General features: G+C 37.0%; 1 protein-coding gene across 2 annotated transcripts in view; it reads right to left on the minus strand.

The window, feature by feature from the left end:
• The window catches only part of BMPR1A (bone morphogenetic protein receptor type 1A), a 142041-nt gene that overhangs the window by 58981 nt on the left and 65091 nt on the right, over positions 1–17969 (minus strand). For both annotated transcript variants that reach the window (XM_030862811.3, XM_030862812.3), the window contains one exon: positions 1163–1277. The gene's annotated coding sequence lies outside the window, so the exon portion shown is untranslated. The remainder of the gene's footprint in view (positions 1–1162; positions 1278–17969) is intronic.

A 17969-nucleotide genomic window follows, 5' to 3' on the forward strand; every position in this document is an offset into this window, starting at 1 on the left:
AAAACCTTAGGGACGGTCATTATTTAATCACAGGAGGACAACTATTCTTTAATTAAAAAAATAATAGGGGAAGAAAGAAAAAAATTTTGAAGGAGTAATTAAAGAAGTAGAACTAGAAGAGCACAGGGTCACAGAAGCCAGCAGCATTTCATGAAAGGAAAAATGGCAACTACTACAGTGATTAAAGAGTATGAAACCTAAAAAAAGACAATTAGAAAGTCATGAATATTTCTCAAAAGAACAAATAGACCAGCCTGGAAGGGACAGAAGGATGATGAATGAATGCTATAAGGAAGCAGAACCTACTATTTAAAGAGGAAAAAGTATAAACCACTTCACAAAAGTGTATGTTCTGGTTGTTATTTTTTAATTTTTTATTTTTTTGTGCGGTACGTGGGCCTCTCACTGTTGTGGCCTCTCCCACTGCGGAGCACAGGCTCCGGACGTGCAAGCTCAGCGGCCATGGCTCACAGGCCCAGCCACTCCGCGGCATGTGGGATCCTCCCAGACCGAGGCACGAACCCGTGTCCCCTGCATCGGCAGGCAGACTCCCAACCACTGCGCCACCAGGGAAGCCCCTTGGTTTTTATTTTTTTAAAGTACAGATCCCTGAAGGATTAAACCTTTTACCTGATAATCTGTCTCTATGGATTTGAAAATAATGAACTTGATTTCTCTGTACATATTGTCTTAGAATGACTTCTTCTCCCCTGTCCCTTATGTTACTGCAGTTCCCATTTCTTTGAATAAGTTCTACCTCCAAAGATCTATTATTCAAAGTAACAATTTTATCCTAAATTCTAAATATGTGAAAGTTTCAGAATAATGTAAACATTCATCTTAATATAATCTTCCATTCTAACCTGTTTTGTCATCATGAGAGGAAAGAAATTATTACATACATCATTTAATGCTTATTTGCTACAATTAAAGAAAGTTGTATTAGTAATAAATACTTTTTACTCCTGAAGAGGTTCAACATTTATAAGGAGAGAAAAATATGTTATAACTATTGATACTTATGAACTCATAAGGAAGGTGATTAAAGAATAAAGAAGCTAACATAAAGCTGCAGTGGTAATACAGAAGGACTATTTTCAATTGTTAAGAAATGAGAATTTTCATATTATTCTAATTATTTTCTTAAAAGTCTTTTTCTTACCTCAGAGATGTGGCTAGATAAAACTGTACTTCCAATTTTCTCCAAACAGCTTTGACCTATGCTTCCATCTCATGAATTCCAAGACAGTATTAAACTGATGCATATTTTCATAAATCTGTTTAGAAAAAAGGAACATATTCAAGACTGAAAGAATGTTTATTTGTCAGAATAACACATGTAGAAGAAATACCAAAATTTTATCATGCATAAAACTATACATTTTCAATGTAAAGTCAACGAAAACCTCTACAGTACTTTAGAAATCTATCACTTTACAAACTTCTGCCCAAAGAAGTTTCACATTTTGAGTATTTTCAACTTTACAACACAGTAGTTCTGCAGAAAAAATTACTCACATGTAAAATTTCTGTCATCGGCCTAAGCATTTGAAGAAAAAAAAAAAATCACATCTCAAATTGAAAAATGATAACAGCCAGAAGCAGCACTAAAATTTACAATTCTACAATATTCAGATTCCTCCTTGAACAAAAATTGGACCACCCAGCCAGTATTTCACTTTCTATCACAAAGTCTCAGTAAGCAGTTTTAATTTCAAACTTCAGCCTAGAACATTAGGAATTGTGAGGGTCAAGAATTAATTGCACTGCTTGGTCTAAGTCCATGGCATAGGTTTCAACTGTGTTACTACTGCATTAGTACCCTACTGCTTTAAGAGACAACGATCATAAATCTAAACGAGGAAAAACGTTAAAAATTTTAATTTACTGAAAGGCAGGTGTGCTGTTTACTTACAGATCATAAAAATAATTTCATTGAATGTATCTTTTAAGTGAAATGTCAAATAGTACAGTATTCTGTTTCATATTTTAAAAAGAAAAATTTTAAGCTGTATGAATATTACTTATGTCCCACTGCAAGGTCAAAATGCCTTTGTCTTCAAGCCCATTTCGAAGTATCACTTGTGTCACACTGAGGTTTAGTAGTCTTGGCAATAATGACTAAATTCATGTAAACTGGGGCAACCTGAAACGGTCTAGCATATCAGATAGCCTTTCTTAAGGACAAGAGTCTCCACTCAGCAGACAGGCTGCCATAGGGCCATGCTAAATCTTTCATGGTCCAACTAAAGACAGACTGACCCTGAAAGCAATTAGTAATGCTTTGTCTGCATTTAGAAGCCTTTTAACAGTCTTCTCAATGCACTAGTTACCTACAACTTCACCAGACCCCTGACATTTTTCAGGGTATTCATATGACTATAAAACTCTTAGACCATCACTCAGAGAAATCAGGGAGAGCAGTAATGGAGACCTGGTATTTAGGTGTTTTTTTTTTTTTCTCTGAGATGATCATAGTCTTAAAAAATTTACCTTATACTAATCAAAAAATAAATGCATTGTGTTTCCACTTTAGAAATGGCATAAAGATTTTCCTCCAAAGCCATTCTTTGCCAATAACTCCGTTCTTCCCTAAGGGTGTATGGAAGAGAGGGGAGGCAATCACTACATTAAACAAAGCTCAGATTAACCTAGTCTCATAAAGTTTTAAATAGTCCATCAAAGTGACTATGTTTAAAAATATATGGCCCGCATTCGTACTTCCCTGGTGGCGCAGTGGTTAAGAATCCGCCTGCCAATGCAGGGGACATGGGTTCGAGCCCTGGTCTGGGAAGATCCCCACATGCTGTGGAGTAACTATGCCCGTGCGCCCTAGAGCCCATGAGTCACAACTACTGAGCCCGTGCTCCACAACTACTGAAGCCCGTGTGCCTACAGCCCACGCTCTGCAACAAGAGATGGCAACCGCAATGAGAAGCCCACGCACCACAACGAAGAATAGCCCCCAATCGCCACAACTATAGAAAGCCCACGTGCAGCAATTAAGATCCAACACAGCCAAAAATAAATAAATTTATTAAAAAATATATATGGCCTGATTCTAATTCTACCAGATATTTACAATGGATCAAACAATAAATAAAATTAGCATGTAAACCACTTATCAACCATTGTTTATTATAGCACTATTTATTACAACACTGCTTCCTTGGTGTGAAAAAAAAGCTACAAGCTTTACGCTAAATCTAAAGTTAATTTAAAAAAAAAGGAAAATACATAATCACAAAGAATCTTCAAATATACCATCTGCAAAGTCCAAGACCCTGAATTATCTATCCTCCCTCAATTCTCTCATATGTACAAATACATGACAAATCATACACTTCAGAAAACCTTTTCTAAGGATTGAATTTAAGACTGGCTAAGGAAAACCAAGTAAGATTTCACTTCATTACTAAGAGGAAAATAAAAGGCAATCAAAGAACAGGATGTGCTTCACGATTCAGGTCTGCAAGTCACTTTTTACATACTAGAAATTGTGTGAGTCAAAGTAAACCGTTTCCTAACCTTTGCAACTACAGTCCTTTAAGCAGAGATCTATAAATATGTACAGGCACAGAAACAGGATTTACATAGGCAAAATGCCTGCAACAACTTTAATCACTCCATTTATAAGGTAATTTGCCACAGGCTTTTAGCACTATAAACTGTGTTTAACAGTGACAAGGGATCCAGTCAGAACCAAACACTAAACAATTGTAAGGATTAATATTTTCACCAGAGATTTTGTGCCTGGGCTTCGCTGGTGACACAGTGGTTGAGAGTCCGCCTGACGATGCAGGGGACACCAGTTCGTGCCCCGGTCGGGAAGATCCCACATGCCGCGGAGCGGCTGGGCCCGTGAGCCATGGCCACTGAGCCTGCGCGTCCGGAGCCTGTGCTCCGCAACGGGAGAGACCACAGCAGTGAGAGGCCCGCGTACCGCAAAAAAAAAAAAAAAGATCCTGTGCCTGAAATTTTCAAGCTTCTTAGTTCTAGAAAACATATTAAGGAAAGGTAATTCTTTTAAAAACACATTAGAGCTTCTTAATGACTCATAATAAATGAAAGGTGAATCTTTCTGGATATATTCTAGTACTTTGTAATTCAGAGCGAACATTGGAATTTCCTCAAAGTGAATAAGCATTTGCAAACATGGGAAAAGTTCATTTTAATCCCATATTGCCTTTACAAAAATCTTTTTTTGCCATAAAAATGTACACATCCCTCTCGGTTTTCAAAATTATTAAAGTGGTTAAATCTTAAAGCACTGGGATACTTTGAAGATCTAACTAACCATACAGAATCCATCAGTGACAAACATCAATTGTGGATATTCTAGTTATCTTTGCGGTGTTAGACATTACCTATTAACTCCTATATTAGTAAGATTTGCACAGGAACTAGTATAAATATGCTTTTGATACTCAGTCTAAGACAAAATTTAAGATTGCTTTTCTATTTGTACCAGATGTCAAAAAGTAGATTTCTTAGTGTTCACAAAATCAGCAATACTGATTGTACATTTTTCCTTCCACCACTCCAAATCCCCTTTCTTCATTTCCCCTCTCTTAGCATTCATTAAAAAGCACCCCACATACTGTATAAGTACTGCTGTAAACATCATAGCTGCAATTATAGAACCATTTTTAAAAATAGCAAATTACAAAATAATCATTTTACAAAACATTTCAGTTGGGCTCTTAAACTAAAGGTATTACTATTAAAACTTTCAGTACATTAGCTAAAAAACTCAAACATTATGCTTCAGAAAAACATAATACAGTTTTAGCTGTAACTCAAATGAACAGTGTAATTTAGATTAGTTTATCATGCATTTCTATAATAAAGGATGTAATCCACTTAATACAGAAAGGGGGGTCAAACGTATTAACAAGTTATATTCTAAATGTTCCAAAAGTTCATTTATAAATTGAATATAAGCTTGATTTTGAAACTCAAGATGCCTTTTCTCATAAAACTAAAGATATAAACAGTGGCATTAAACCCCAAATACAAATGAACTTTAGTGTATAATTCTATGATAGCACTCTTCCGCTTAAGCATATTTCCGTATCAAACTGTAACTTTCTTATTCATTGCTATATCCTAGAACTTAGCACAGCTAATGACACAGAGTAGGATTTCAACAAATATTAGCTGATCTGAAGTACTGAATAGCAAAAACTCAGTGATGTGAAACTTAGTTGTTTAGAGAACAGAGAACCAAAAGGCATGGGGAAAAAAGCTTCTTCCAAAGAGATATGACAAAAGGATGCCTAACACCAGGGTTAGAAAGCTCTAGTCTAAGCCAATAGTGTCAATTTCCATCCCCCCTGCCAATGAGAGGGTTAGCAATAAGCATCTGATGCAATTCTGGACAACAAGACAAGACACTAAGTTTGCTGGGGAGCTTCTGGGAAAGGTTTTCCCAGGCTGATGAAAAAGAGACACCCAGGTGAAAACACGTACTTTTTGCAGGTAACTTTGGGTTTGAATTGTTAAGCAGAACAATGGCAGCCATCTTAGGACCATGAGGAGAGAAACTGCCTAAGAGGACAACCCAACAGAAAAAGAATGGCAGTGTTAAAAGATGGAAAAAACCTGGGTGGTCCTTGGTGATGCTGCTATGCTTGAATGAAATAATCCTAGAATCATTTTACTAACTTGGATCTTTTTATTATAGTATATTCAACCCTTTTATTATTTATGTAATTTTCAATTACCAAAAGTAACCCAGTGGATACAGCCATTTAGGGATAGATACACTATTTCAATGAATTCAACTGTTATTTATACAGTGGTAACTCTCTTAAATTTATATCTTTTTTTTTTTTTTTTTTTTTTTGCGGTACGCGGGGCTCTCACTGTTGTGGCCTCTCCCGTTGCGGAGCACAGGCTCTGGACGCGCAGGCTCAGCGGCCGTGGCTCACGGGCCCAGCCACTCCACGGCATGTGGGATCTTCCCAGACTGGGGCACAACCCCGTGTCCCCTGCATCGGCAGGTGGACGCTCAACCACTGCGCCACCAGGGAAGCCCTAAATTTATATCTTAATCCAGATCCTTCTTTTGAACTAGATACATATTTCCAAACTATATTATAATATATACTATATACTATACAAACTATATACTATAATACAGCTGTATTAAATATTTATTCCAGTGACACATCAAGAGAACAGAATATAACAGCCATCATCTACCAGCACAAAAACTGTTTATGCACCCATATTCACTTTTCTGGCTAATAACAGCACCGGCTACCTGTCAAAGGTTAAAATCTCTGGGTCACTAGTCCCACATCCCACTGCTTTATTTACTATATTGGGCAGTTATTAATTGCTGCCTGTTCTAACTCTGATATATCTTTGAAATCTGTCTCTCTCAACTCTATACACATCTAGTGCAGCCTCCCATCTCTTGTGGAACACACCTCCATTCTTGCCTCTGCACTGCACTCATGTTTCTAAAATACAACTGTGCATCATGAAAAGATTATAAACATCATAAGTCATTAGGAAACACAAATTAAAACTATAATGAGATACCACTACAGAATGGCCATTATCAAAAAGACAGACAACACCAAATGTTGGTAAGGACGTGGAGAAACTGGAATTTCCACACATTGCTGTAAAATGATGCAGCCACTTTGGACAACAGCTTGGTAATTTCTTAAGAAGTTAAATATAAACATAAACTCATCAAAATTCCAAAATTCCCTTCATAGGAACCTATCCAAGAGAGATGAAAATATGTGTCTATATAAAGACTTACATTCAGGGACTTCCCTGGCGGGCCAGTGGTTAAGACTCCACATTTCCAATGCAGGGGGCATGGGTTTGATCCCTGGTGGGGGAACTAAGATCCCACATGTCGCCCGGAGTGCCCACCCACCCCCCACCAAAAAAAAAAGACTTACATACAAATGTTCTCAGTAGCATTACCCAATAGCAAAGAACTGGAAACAATCCAAGCATCCATCAGCTGATGAATGGATAAACAAAGGGTAGTATCATCAAACAATGGAATATTATCAGGTAATAAAAAGGAACAAAATACTGATACGTGTTATAACATGAATGCACCTCAATAATATGCTAAATAAAAGAAGCCAAATGCAAAATACTACATGTATGATTCCATGTATATGAAATACTCAGAAAAGGCAAATTGAAAGAGAGAGAAAGCAAAGCAGTGGTTGCCTAGAGCAAGCGGTAGAAGTGGGAAATTTGGGGCGGTGATGAAATGTTCTGAAATATTCATAGCACAACCCTAAAATTTTATTAGAAATAATAAAAATACAAGTGTGTTTTAAAATTTTTCAGTGATTTCCAATTATGTACAAAATGAAGTCCAAATTCTTTAGGAAGACACTCATAGAATGCTATAATCTGCTTTCAATCTATTTAACCTGCTTTATCTCCTGCTACAATCTCTGCCAAAAAGCCTCTTGCTGGCCATATTAAACTATTTGCTGTTCCTAAATATGCCAGGCTATTTAATGCTTCTACCTTTCTTCAAACTTGCTATTCTAATTCAAAAATCAAAATGTTCTTATCTTTATCTTTTGTCAAGTGAAGTTCCATTTGTCCTCACAAAGATCCATCTCAAATAACTCCTCTGTTGAACCTTCTTCACTCCTTATGTAGCTAGCTGTTCCACAGGAGTCTGGTAATAACACATTATAGCACTTTTCATACTGAATTACGATTGTCTATTTATAGGTATATCTTCTTTATTAAGACAACCCCTGAGTACAGCTGTGTCCCCCTATGTTTTAATAAGCACAGTCCAGTGACTAGCACACAGGAGGTAATCTATATATTTTTGAATAAGCGACTGATGAAGAGTGACAGGGAAGAGAAAAATCCAAAAGTAGGTAAAATGAGCTCTGTATCACAGATAGTTGTATAAGGATGGTTATTGTCAATGTTATTTAAGAAAGAAAAACAGAAGTCACCCAATGTCACCTAAATGTTTTTCAGTGTACTATCAGTTAAATAGCCAGACTGAACACTCTATGGTCATTAAAAAAAATGAAATACATCTTATCTGTCTGTACTGACTTGGAAAGCTATCCCAAATACTCTTAAGTTTAAAGATGCAGACGTAGAGAACAGATTAGAGGACACGGAGCAGGGGGGAAGGGGAAGCTGGGACCAAGTGAGAGAGTAGCATTGACATGTATACACTACCAAATGTAAAATGGATGGCTAGTGGGAAGCTGCTGCATAGCACAGGGAGATCAGCTCGATGCTTTGTGACGACCTAGAGGGGTGGGAGGGAGGGAGGCGATATGGAGATATATGTATACACATACCTGATTCACTTTGTTGTACAGCAAAAACTAATACAACATTGTAAAGCAATTATACTCCAATAAGGATACTAAAAAAAACATAAAATAGTCACTTCTCCACTATTAAAAAGAAAACTATACACACATATAGTAGTATGTGCATGCACACACGCATGCAATAAATGTGAGGAAGGTAAGGGGCTGAAAGGGCACACACCAACTGTTCTGAGTACAGCCAAGAAAGTGGAAACAACCTAAATGTCTATCAGTTCATGGACAGAGAAACAAAAGGTAGAATATCCAGCCAATGGAGTATTGTTCAGCCATAAAAAAAGCCATAATAAGAACCAATTCAGATATAACAGGGATGAACCTTGAAAATATTTTGTTAAGTGAAAGAAAGAAGCCAGACATAAAAGACCTCATATTATATGATTCCATTTATATGAAATTCCAGAATATGCAAGTCCATAGAAACAGAAAATATATTAATGGCTGTCTGGGATTGGGGGTAGAGGGTGGGACTGGAGAAAAACACCAAAAGGATGATCCCTAAAAGAAAAAAAATGGATAAATGGGACTTCATCAAAATTTTAAATGTTTGCTCTGCAAAAAACCCTGTTAAGAAGATGAAGACACAGGTACAGACTGGGAAAATATATTTGCAATCCATATATACGACAAAGGACTCATCTAGAATACATAAAGAAATCTCAAAACTCAACATTAAAAAAATTCACCTAGAAAATGGGCAAAGAATATGAAGAAGTATTTCACTGAAGAAGATATCTGGATAGCACATGAAAAGATACGGCCAACAACACTAGCCATCAGGGAAATGCAAATTAAGACTATGCTGAGATATTACTACATACCTAATAGAACAGCTAAAATAAAAAACAGTGACAATACCAAGTGCTGACAAGAATGTGAAGAAAATGGATCTTTCATACATTGCTGTTGAGACTATAAAACGGCATAGCCACTTAGAAAAAGGTTTGAAAGTTTCTTTAAAAACTAAATATACACTCACATGTAACCAACTGCACTCCTGGGCACCTGTCCCAAAGAAACGAACATGAGTGTTCACAGCAGCCTTATTTTTAATAGCCAAAACCTGGAAAAAATAGAATGCCCTTCAAAAGATGAATGGTTAAACAAACTATGGTACATTCATACCATGGAATCCTACTCAGCAATAAAAAAGAATAAACTATTGATTCATACAACTTGGATGGATCTCAAAGGATTAGGCTGAGTGAAAAAAGGTCATGTACTGTATGATTCCATTTAAAAAACACTCTCGAAATGACAAAATCATAGAGATGAAAAAGAGATTAATGGTTGCCACAGGGGGCAAGTGTGTGGGTAGCTTAAGGGAGATCTTTGTGGGGAGAGAACCCATGTCTTGATGCTGCAGTGGTTACACACATCTACCACCACAGTGTTTAAATGGGTCAGAACTATATATACAAAATGTACCAGTGTCAACTTCTGGATTATACTGCACTACATGTATGAAGTAACCACTGGGGGAAGGTGAAGGATACAAGGGCCTCACCTTACTATTATTTTTTCAATTTCCTATGAATCTATAATTATTTTAAAATTTAAAATGTAAAAAACTCTACCTTCTAAAAATATTTTTACCTCTGCTTTAGATTTGGAATAGCAAAATAACTGTTCAAAGATTATTTAAGATACATTATTTTTTTCAAATCAGCTAGACAACTTCAATTCTCCAGTGGTTTCCAGTACCCTGTGGGAATGATGAATCCCCATAATAAAAGTCTAAAGAAACCAGCAATTCCTAGACCAAATTCTGGGTCTTCAGTCCCCTCTGTACCCCTCACCCTCTGGTTCTGGGAAAAAGCAGTTACTCCTAGGTGATGTCAGATCTGTTTTAGGGGTAGCAAATGTAGCAAGTTTGATATAACCACCTACAGCAGAACGAACCCCCAAATAATCATCTCCCTGTATGCTCTTTTTCAATTTATTATTCTGACAATGGAGCATAAAAACCTCTACTATATTTTCATTTTAATTTTCTCTATAATTTATTAAGGTAATATTCACAGTAAAAGACATTTAAATGATTTGATACATCTTCTTTTCCTTTCCAAATATATCTAGTTCAGTCAGTAGAGAAATATGTATCACCCATTTTTTTCCTGTAGAGTTTTGAGAAATTATCCATAGATCATTTGTTTTATTAGCTGATAGGTAAACACACCATACTACATATAAACAATAAAATTTCTGCTATTAGGAATCATCAGGAATTTATTCTAGAGTGCTAAGGGTTCACCAGTTCTTCTAAAATGTGCATTGTTGCACCTTCTCAAATGAGGAATAAAGATTATTTAGAATTAACGTTATGAACACCAATTACAGAGTTATGCTACAACATAGTGAAATTATCAGGGACTATTAATACATAGTGCTGTTGGCCCCAGTTCTAAATGGTCCCAAGAGTGCTGTGTTTATTTAGATTAAGTCCCCTACATACGAACGAGTTCCCTTCCGAGAGAGCTTTAAGTCCAATTTGTTCGTAAGTCCAACAAAGTTAGCCTAGGTACCCAACTAACACAATCGGCTATATAGGATACTGTAAATAAGTTTATAATACTTTTCAGACAAATAATACATAAAAAACAAACACACAAAAAAAAGAAAACATTTTTAATCTTTCAGTACCTTGAAAAGTACAGTAGTACAGTACAACAGCTGGCATACAAGGGCACGTCTGCATCCTTGAAAGTTTGCAACTTGAAGATTCGCATGTACGGGACTCACTGTACTTATTTACTTGCTTGTCTGCTTATTTGTTTTAGCTTGCATCCCCATTTTTTCTTGTTAAGTTTTCTTTCCCTTGCTAACAGCTACCTAGAATGCATGTTTGCTCATAATAACAGTATCCTCTCCCCACTTTTCATTTACATCATCCCTGTACTAGCTTAATATAGCTCTATGTTTTGAAGTCTATAAAAATAAAAAGGCTGGGGCTTCCCTGGTGGCGCAGTGGTTGGGCATCTGTCTGCCAATGCAGGGGACACGGGTTCGAGCCCTGGTCTGGGAAGATCCCACATGCCGCGGAGCAACTAGGCCCATGAGCCACAACTACTGAGCCTGCGCGTCTGGAGCTTGTGCTCCACAACAAGAGAGGCCGCGACAGTGAGAGACCCGCGCACCACAATCAAGAGTGGCCCCCGCTCGCTGCAACTAGAGAAAGCCCACACACAGAAACGAAGACCCAACACAGCCAAAAATAAAAATAAATAAATAAAATTTTATAAATAAATAAATAAAAAGGCTGCATATGACAGCCTGAGACTGAGGGTATAAAAAGTGAACACATCTTCTATTATGATCAAATAATGTTTATGCTGTGATATTATAACAATTTTTATAAGACCACTTCAAGGAGAAGGGATAGATGAGACACCTGAATGAGACAACCAAGGAAAAAAACAAAGATGAGTGGAGCTAAGAACTATAAACACACCTCAAATCCCTACTCAACATTTCTAACAAGACGCTAAGTTCAAAATACATGAAACAGAACTCATTATTTTGTTTTTCCATCTTCTCACAAACCTGTTTCTCTTTAATTCCTTATTTGGCTTAATGTACAACTGTTTACAAGAAGGTTTTTTTTGCCACTACCTAGTAAAGTTGACATTTTACATACCCAAAGACCCCAAAATTCTAGCTCAAGGTATATAATCTGGGGAACCTTTTGCACATATCTACCAGAAAGCATGTACAAGAGTATTTACAGCAGCATTTTCTTAACAGCAAACACTAGAGGAAACCCAAGTGTCCAACAACAGTAAAATGGATAAACTGTAGTATATTCATATAATGGAATTACCACATAGTAGTATAAATGAATGTACCTCAGATAAGTGTGTCAACATGAATGAAATCTCGAAACCATAATGTTAAACAACAAGTCCAGGGCTTTCCTGGTGGCGCAGTGGTTAAGAATCTGCCTTCCAATGCAGGGGACATGGGTTCGAGCCCTGGTCTGGGAAGATCCCACAAGCTGTGGAGCAACTAAGCCCGTGCACCACAACTACTGAGCCTGTGCTCTAGAGCCTGAAAGCCACAACTACTGAGCCCACGTGCCACAGCTACTGAAGCCTGCGTGCTCTGCAACAAGAGAAGCCACCACAATGAGAAGCCTGCACACCGCAATGAAGAGTAGCTCCTGCTCGCTGCAACTAGAGAAAAGCCTGAGCGCAGCAACGAAGACCAAACACAGCCAAAATAAATAAATAAAATTAAATAATAAAATAAATAAATTTAAAAAAAAAACGAAGGTTGGAGAGAGAGCCAGAGGGGGGGAAGAAAACCAAAAAAGCCCAACAAGTCCAAGAAGAACACATATATACAGTATGACTCCATTCACACAAAACTCAAAAATAGTAAACACTAGGAAAATGTATGTTAAAGGAAAAAATACAAAAGTGGAAAAACTTAAGGAAAAGTAACAGAATAACATTTAATAATTTAGGATGATGGTTTCTTCTGGGAAGGAAGAAGCCATTGTCCTGAGGCCTGGAGAGCTTCTAAGATGCCATTACATTTATTGAGATAGGAGGTTGGGACAGACATATTCATTTATTATTAAAACTTTGTAAAATGTACATCCACATCATATGTACCCTTGTATATAGGATAGATTTTAGAATAAAAATTTTAGTTTAAGCTGGTTAAATGTTAGTATTTTTAAAGTCTGGGTATCAGGTACACAAATGTCTATTATATCACTTCCTATATTTTGGAATCTATCATAAGTTAATTAAAGAAATTAAGACATAAGCATTACAAAATTGTATTTTGAAATTTAAGGACATGATATGACAAATCTTTAGAAGCAATAAAACAAATACTAAGCTAAATACTAGATCCAAACAAATACTATTATAAAATGAAAAAGAAAAAAAATTACTTCATCTCCTGAGATAATGCAACAGAAAATACACAACACTACCTATATATTATTCATTCCAAAAAATTTTACCTTTAGTCATGAAATACAAAAATGCAAACAGTAAATGTAGGGTATCCTATTAAAAAAAAACTAGATGAGATTTCATAAAAGACCATGAGGGTAAGGGTGAGGGGTGGTGGAAACAGTGGCTATTGCAGCTTTCAAATGGCTCAGAAAAAAAAAGTGTGGGTATTTTTATAAACAGAGAGAGAGCAGATGAGGCAAAATGTTAGCAAGTGAACTGGTAAATATAGCTGAAATGGGTATTTACTATCTGTTCAAATATTATACCAATTTAAAAGTTTTTAAGGTAAAAAAGTTGGGGAAAAAGAGGTACTTTATCCGTTATGAGTTATAATTTTACACATAGCTTTTAGTAAACAATGTCAGTATGACAGAGATCATTAAAATCAAATATTGAGGGCTTCCCTGGTGGCGCAGTGGTTGAGCGTCCACCTGCCGATGCAGGGGACGCGGGTTTGTACCCCGGTCCAGGAGGATCCCACGTGCCGCGGAGCGCCTGGGCCCGTGAGCCATGGCCGCTGGGCCTGCGCGTCCGGAGCCTGTGCTGCGCAACGGGAGAGGCCACAGCAGTGAGAGGCCTGCGTACCGCAAAAAAAAAAAAAAAAAAAAAAAAATCAAATATTGACAGATCTACATGGAAGTCCCAGAGATCTTTCCTCCATCAGCAAATTTTTAAATTTATTTCCTATAAATTATAAATTGTAAGTTGTTCAAAAGGATGAAAAATACATTTATCTTAACAGGTTGAGAATTACAGCTGTGCTTCAGAAACAGAGTATCATAATCAATTTAAAGGCATATGGGCTTAAAAAAAACGGTTTAGCAAGTCAACTGTACTATAATATAAAAGACTTAAAAAATTTTTATAATTAATTTATTTTTATTATTTATTTATTTATTTTTGGCTGCACTGGGTCTTCATTGCTGTGCACGGGCTTTCTCTAGTCGCGGTGAGCAGGGGCTACTCTTTGTTGCGGTGCGTGGGCTTCTCATTGTGGTCGCTTCTCCTGTTGCACAGCCATGGGCTCTAGGCGCTCGGGCTTCAGTAGTTGTGGCACATGGGCTTAGTTGCTCCTCAGCATGTGGGATCTTCCTGGACCAGGGCTCGAACTTGTGTCCCCTGCATTGGTAGGCAGATTCTTAACCACTGGACCACCAGGGAAGTCCCTACAAAGATTTTATTTGATACTGCCTAAATACATATAGCAATACCAATGTATTAGAACACAGTACTTTTAAATGTCCTATTTAGCAAATAGAAGAATGTTTTAAAATTTCTTTCTCAGAACAGATTTACTTCCTAATGAGGCATACCCATATTTTTCAGGATTGCTAAGGCAAGGCAGTAAGGATGGAATGAATTTCTTTAAACATGGGTAGTTTCCATAAAAAAAAAAATTATACATCATTAAAATGGATAACCATCCTATTACCTAAGGATGTACTGATGGTCAGAATTTAATCCAGTTAACCTGTGTTCAATATTTGGCTTTCTTTTTATTAAAAACTAAAAACTACCTTCATTAAATATTCAACTGTCCTTCATCCAAACGTATGCATCAATGAAACTAAACAACATTCTAGAAATTATAGAAATACAATTTTCAATTAAGAGCACTCATATAAAATTCATCACTTGCACAGGCACATGCAAACTAATCATTTCCGACAGGAGTGGGATATGGACCACAGATATTTCCTCCAAAAGGACAGTGTTGCTTCATGTTCACAGATAGGTAAACACATAGGGAAGAAAGTTTTAGGTGGGAAGGCTGCATTTAAGTTCTCATTTCTATGTGATGAGAGGCAGGTAGTTAATTACTGAACAACGCTGTCTTTTAAATCAGTGAGTCACATGCCTAAGGGAGGGGCCTGTAAGCAGGATAAGCAACAACCAGGGCAATCAAGTAAGAGTTCAAAGAGAAGCAACATCAGGTTTTGAAGAGTTTCAGACAGACAATTAGAAGCAACTACCCCAATATAATGCACATAATACAACAGCCTGACTATGGACTACCCACCTTCTTCAAAACACACCTGTACTTTAGGGACTAAGTTTGTGAAGCTAGATATGTTTGAATGTCAGAGAACAGCTCTATTATCAATAAGCAAGTGAAGTTGAAAGAGAGAGAAAAAAAGATTACTGGATAATACTTCTGAGGGCACTACAGTAAATTTTAAAACATTTTAGACATAGTTCCCTGCTGGCAAGCAACATTTAATCAACTTGAGGAGTCAAGCCATAATATATTAAAGCTTAAACAACAGCACCAGATGACACTACATATACTGTTGTACCACCACACACGACAATTCAGAAATAAAAAAGACTTGCTTCACAGGTGGAGAGATCACTGTGGGCTGGATTTAAAGTGGCCCTTCTAAAGACTGGCAGGGTTTGATAGTATGCAAGGAGGGAGGCATACAGGTTCAGATGGGCTTTTTACTGGGAGGGCTGGGGTGTTGGGGGCTGGGAGGGTGCACTGTGCCTGGCTACTGTTCCACCTGGGGCCCAGATTCTAGAGTGATGGAACATAATAATCAATGCATGGTCTGAACCAGATGATAAATTCCCAGCCACCCTGAAGCCCACGTCCATAGCAGATTATCAATACCTGTTTTAGTTCTCCTTACAATCAAGCATCCAAGATTTCACAGTCCTTCTTAATATAGAACTCCCCAAAGCCAAGATGCCAAGATGTTTGAAATCCACCTACCATTCTTTTAAGAAGGAGAGAATAAAGAGAAGAACACAGGGTTAAGAGCATGGGCTTTGTAGCCAGACTGAGTACCAAGGTTAGAATCCTGGCTCCACCACTAACCTGTTGTAATACTTTAGACCAAGCTGCTTAACCTCCTTGGTATCCAGTCTATAAAGCAGGGAGAATAACTGCATGTATCTGAAGGGTGAGGATCAAAGGAGTTAATGCAGGTATAGCACTTAGAACAGTGCCAGGCAAATGTAAGTACTTTCTAACTGTAAGCTACTATTACTGTTTTCTATCAACAGGAAATCAACTGTATTCTCAGAGAGTAATGAGAGTTTTACATGAGGGAAAATAATATAAAATGTATAAAAATGTTGCTTAGGTACAGAAAACATTCTGAATCATTGATAGAAACAACATTCAGTACTTAACAATGCCTAATAGCATCAAATATTTGCTAGTTGATTTAAGAACAGAAGTGCAACATCAAACATATCATTCTTTATATTTACTGAACATTTACTATGTGCCAGTTACTGTACTAAATTCTATACATTTATTATCTTGTTTAACCTTGAAAATAAACTCTTGAGGCAGGTACCTCTACTAATTCCATATTATAAGAAAACTGAGGCTCAGAGTGGTTGAGTAACCTGACCAAAGTCACACAGTTAACATATAAAGTAGGGCTGGGATTTAACCCAGGTCAGTCAGACTCCAGAGACTGTACTTTTAATCTAAACTATACTTTCTCTTTCCAAATCCTGAACCAACAGGCTTTGATATAACAAAATAAATATAAAATACTATTTTAAAATAATAAAATTCTGGGAGGGTGATAGCTACAGGGTATGAAGGTTTCATTTTAAAATTTTTTTAATTGAAGTATAGTTGTACAACATTATACAAGTTACAGGTGTACAATATAGTGATTCACAATTTTTAAATGAAGGTTTCATTCTGAGGTAATGAAAATGTTCTAAAATTGACTACACTGATGCTGCACATATCTGTGAATATGTACACAAACTGTACACTTTAAATGGGTTAATTGTATGTTATGTGAATTGTAGCTCAATAAAGCTGGTTTAAAATATTCTTAATGGACTTCCCTGGTGGCGCAGTGATCAAGAATCTGCCTGCCAATGCAGAGGACACAGGTTCGAGCCCTGGTCTGGGAAGATCCCACAAGCTGTGGAGCAAGTAAGCCCGTGCACCACAACTACTGAGCCTGAGCTCTAGAGTCCACAAGCCACAACTATTGAGCCCGTGTGCCACAACTACTGAAGCCCACGTGCCTAGAGCCCATGCTCTGCAACAAGAGAAGCGACCATAAAGAGAAGCATGCACACCACAATGAGGGTAGCCCCTGCTCGCCGCCAACTAGAGAAAGCCTGCGCACAGCAATGAAGACCCAACGCAGCCAAAAATAAATAAAATAAATTTATTTAAGAAAATATTCTTAGTAAAATTAGGGTAGATGGTAATTAGGGTTTTACCCACACAAAACCTGATACAGATTAAGAGAGAGAGACTTGAATTTATTTAGGACAGAAAAATAATTATTTTCAGTACCGAAAGATTTATAATCAATAAGAAAAAAATTAAATATATACCTATACTTAAATTAGACCTAAATAATGAATGAAATACCTGTGGGTAACCATGATGTAACAGTGATCCCCTTCTAAACAAGCCCAACATTTTGACGAGAGGGGAAATAACACATTCATCACATAGATACTCACTTTTAGCAAGGGGTGCAGTACAAAATGTAGGCAATAACATGAAGTTTTTGAAAAATGTAATGAAGCTAATGATCTCTTACACCACCCTCGAGTATAAATGAGGATAACCTCTATAGAGGGCAGTTTAGTAACAGGCATAATGTACCCACTAGCCCAGCAATTTTAGTTAACAGAGATTTTTATA

The sequence above is a fragment of the Globicephala melas genome, chromosome 16 (genome assembly GCF_963455315.2).
Source record: "Globicephala melas chromosome 16, mGloMel1.2, whole genome shotgun sequence".
In the NCBI taxonomy this organism is placed as follows: Eukaryota; Metazoa; Chordata; class Mammalia; order Artiodactyla; family Delphinidae; genus Globicephala; species Globicephala melas.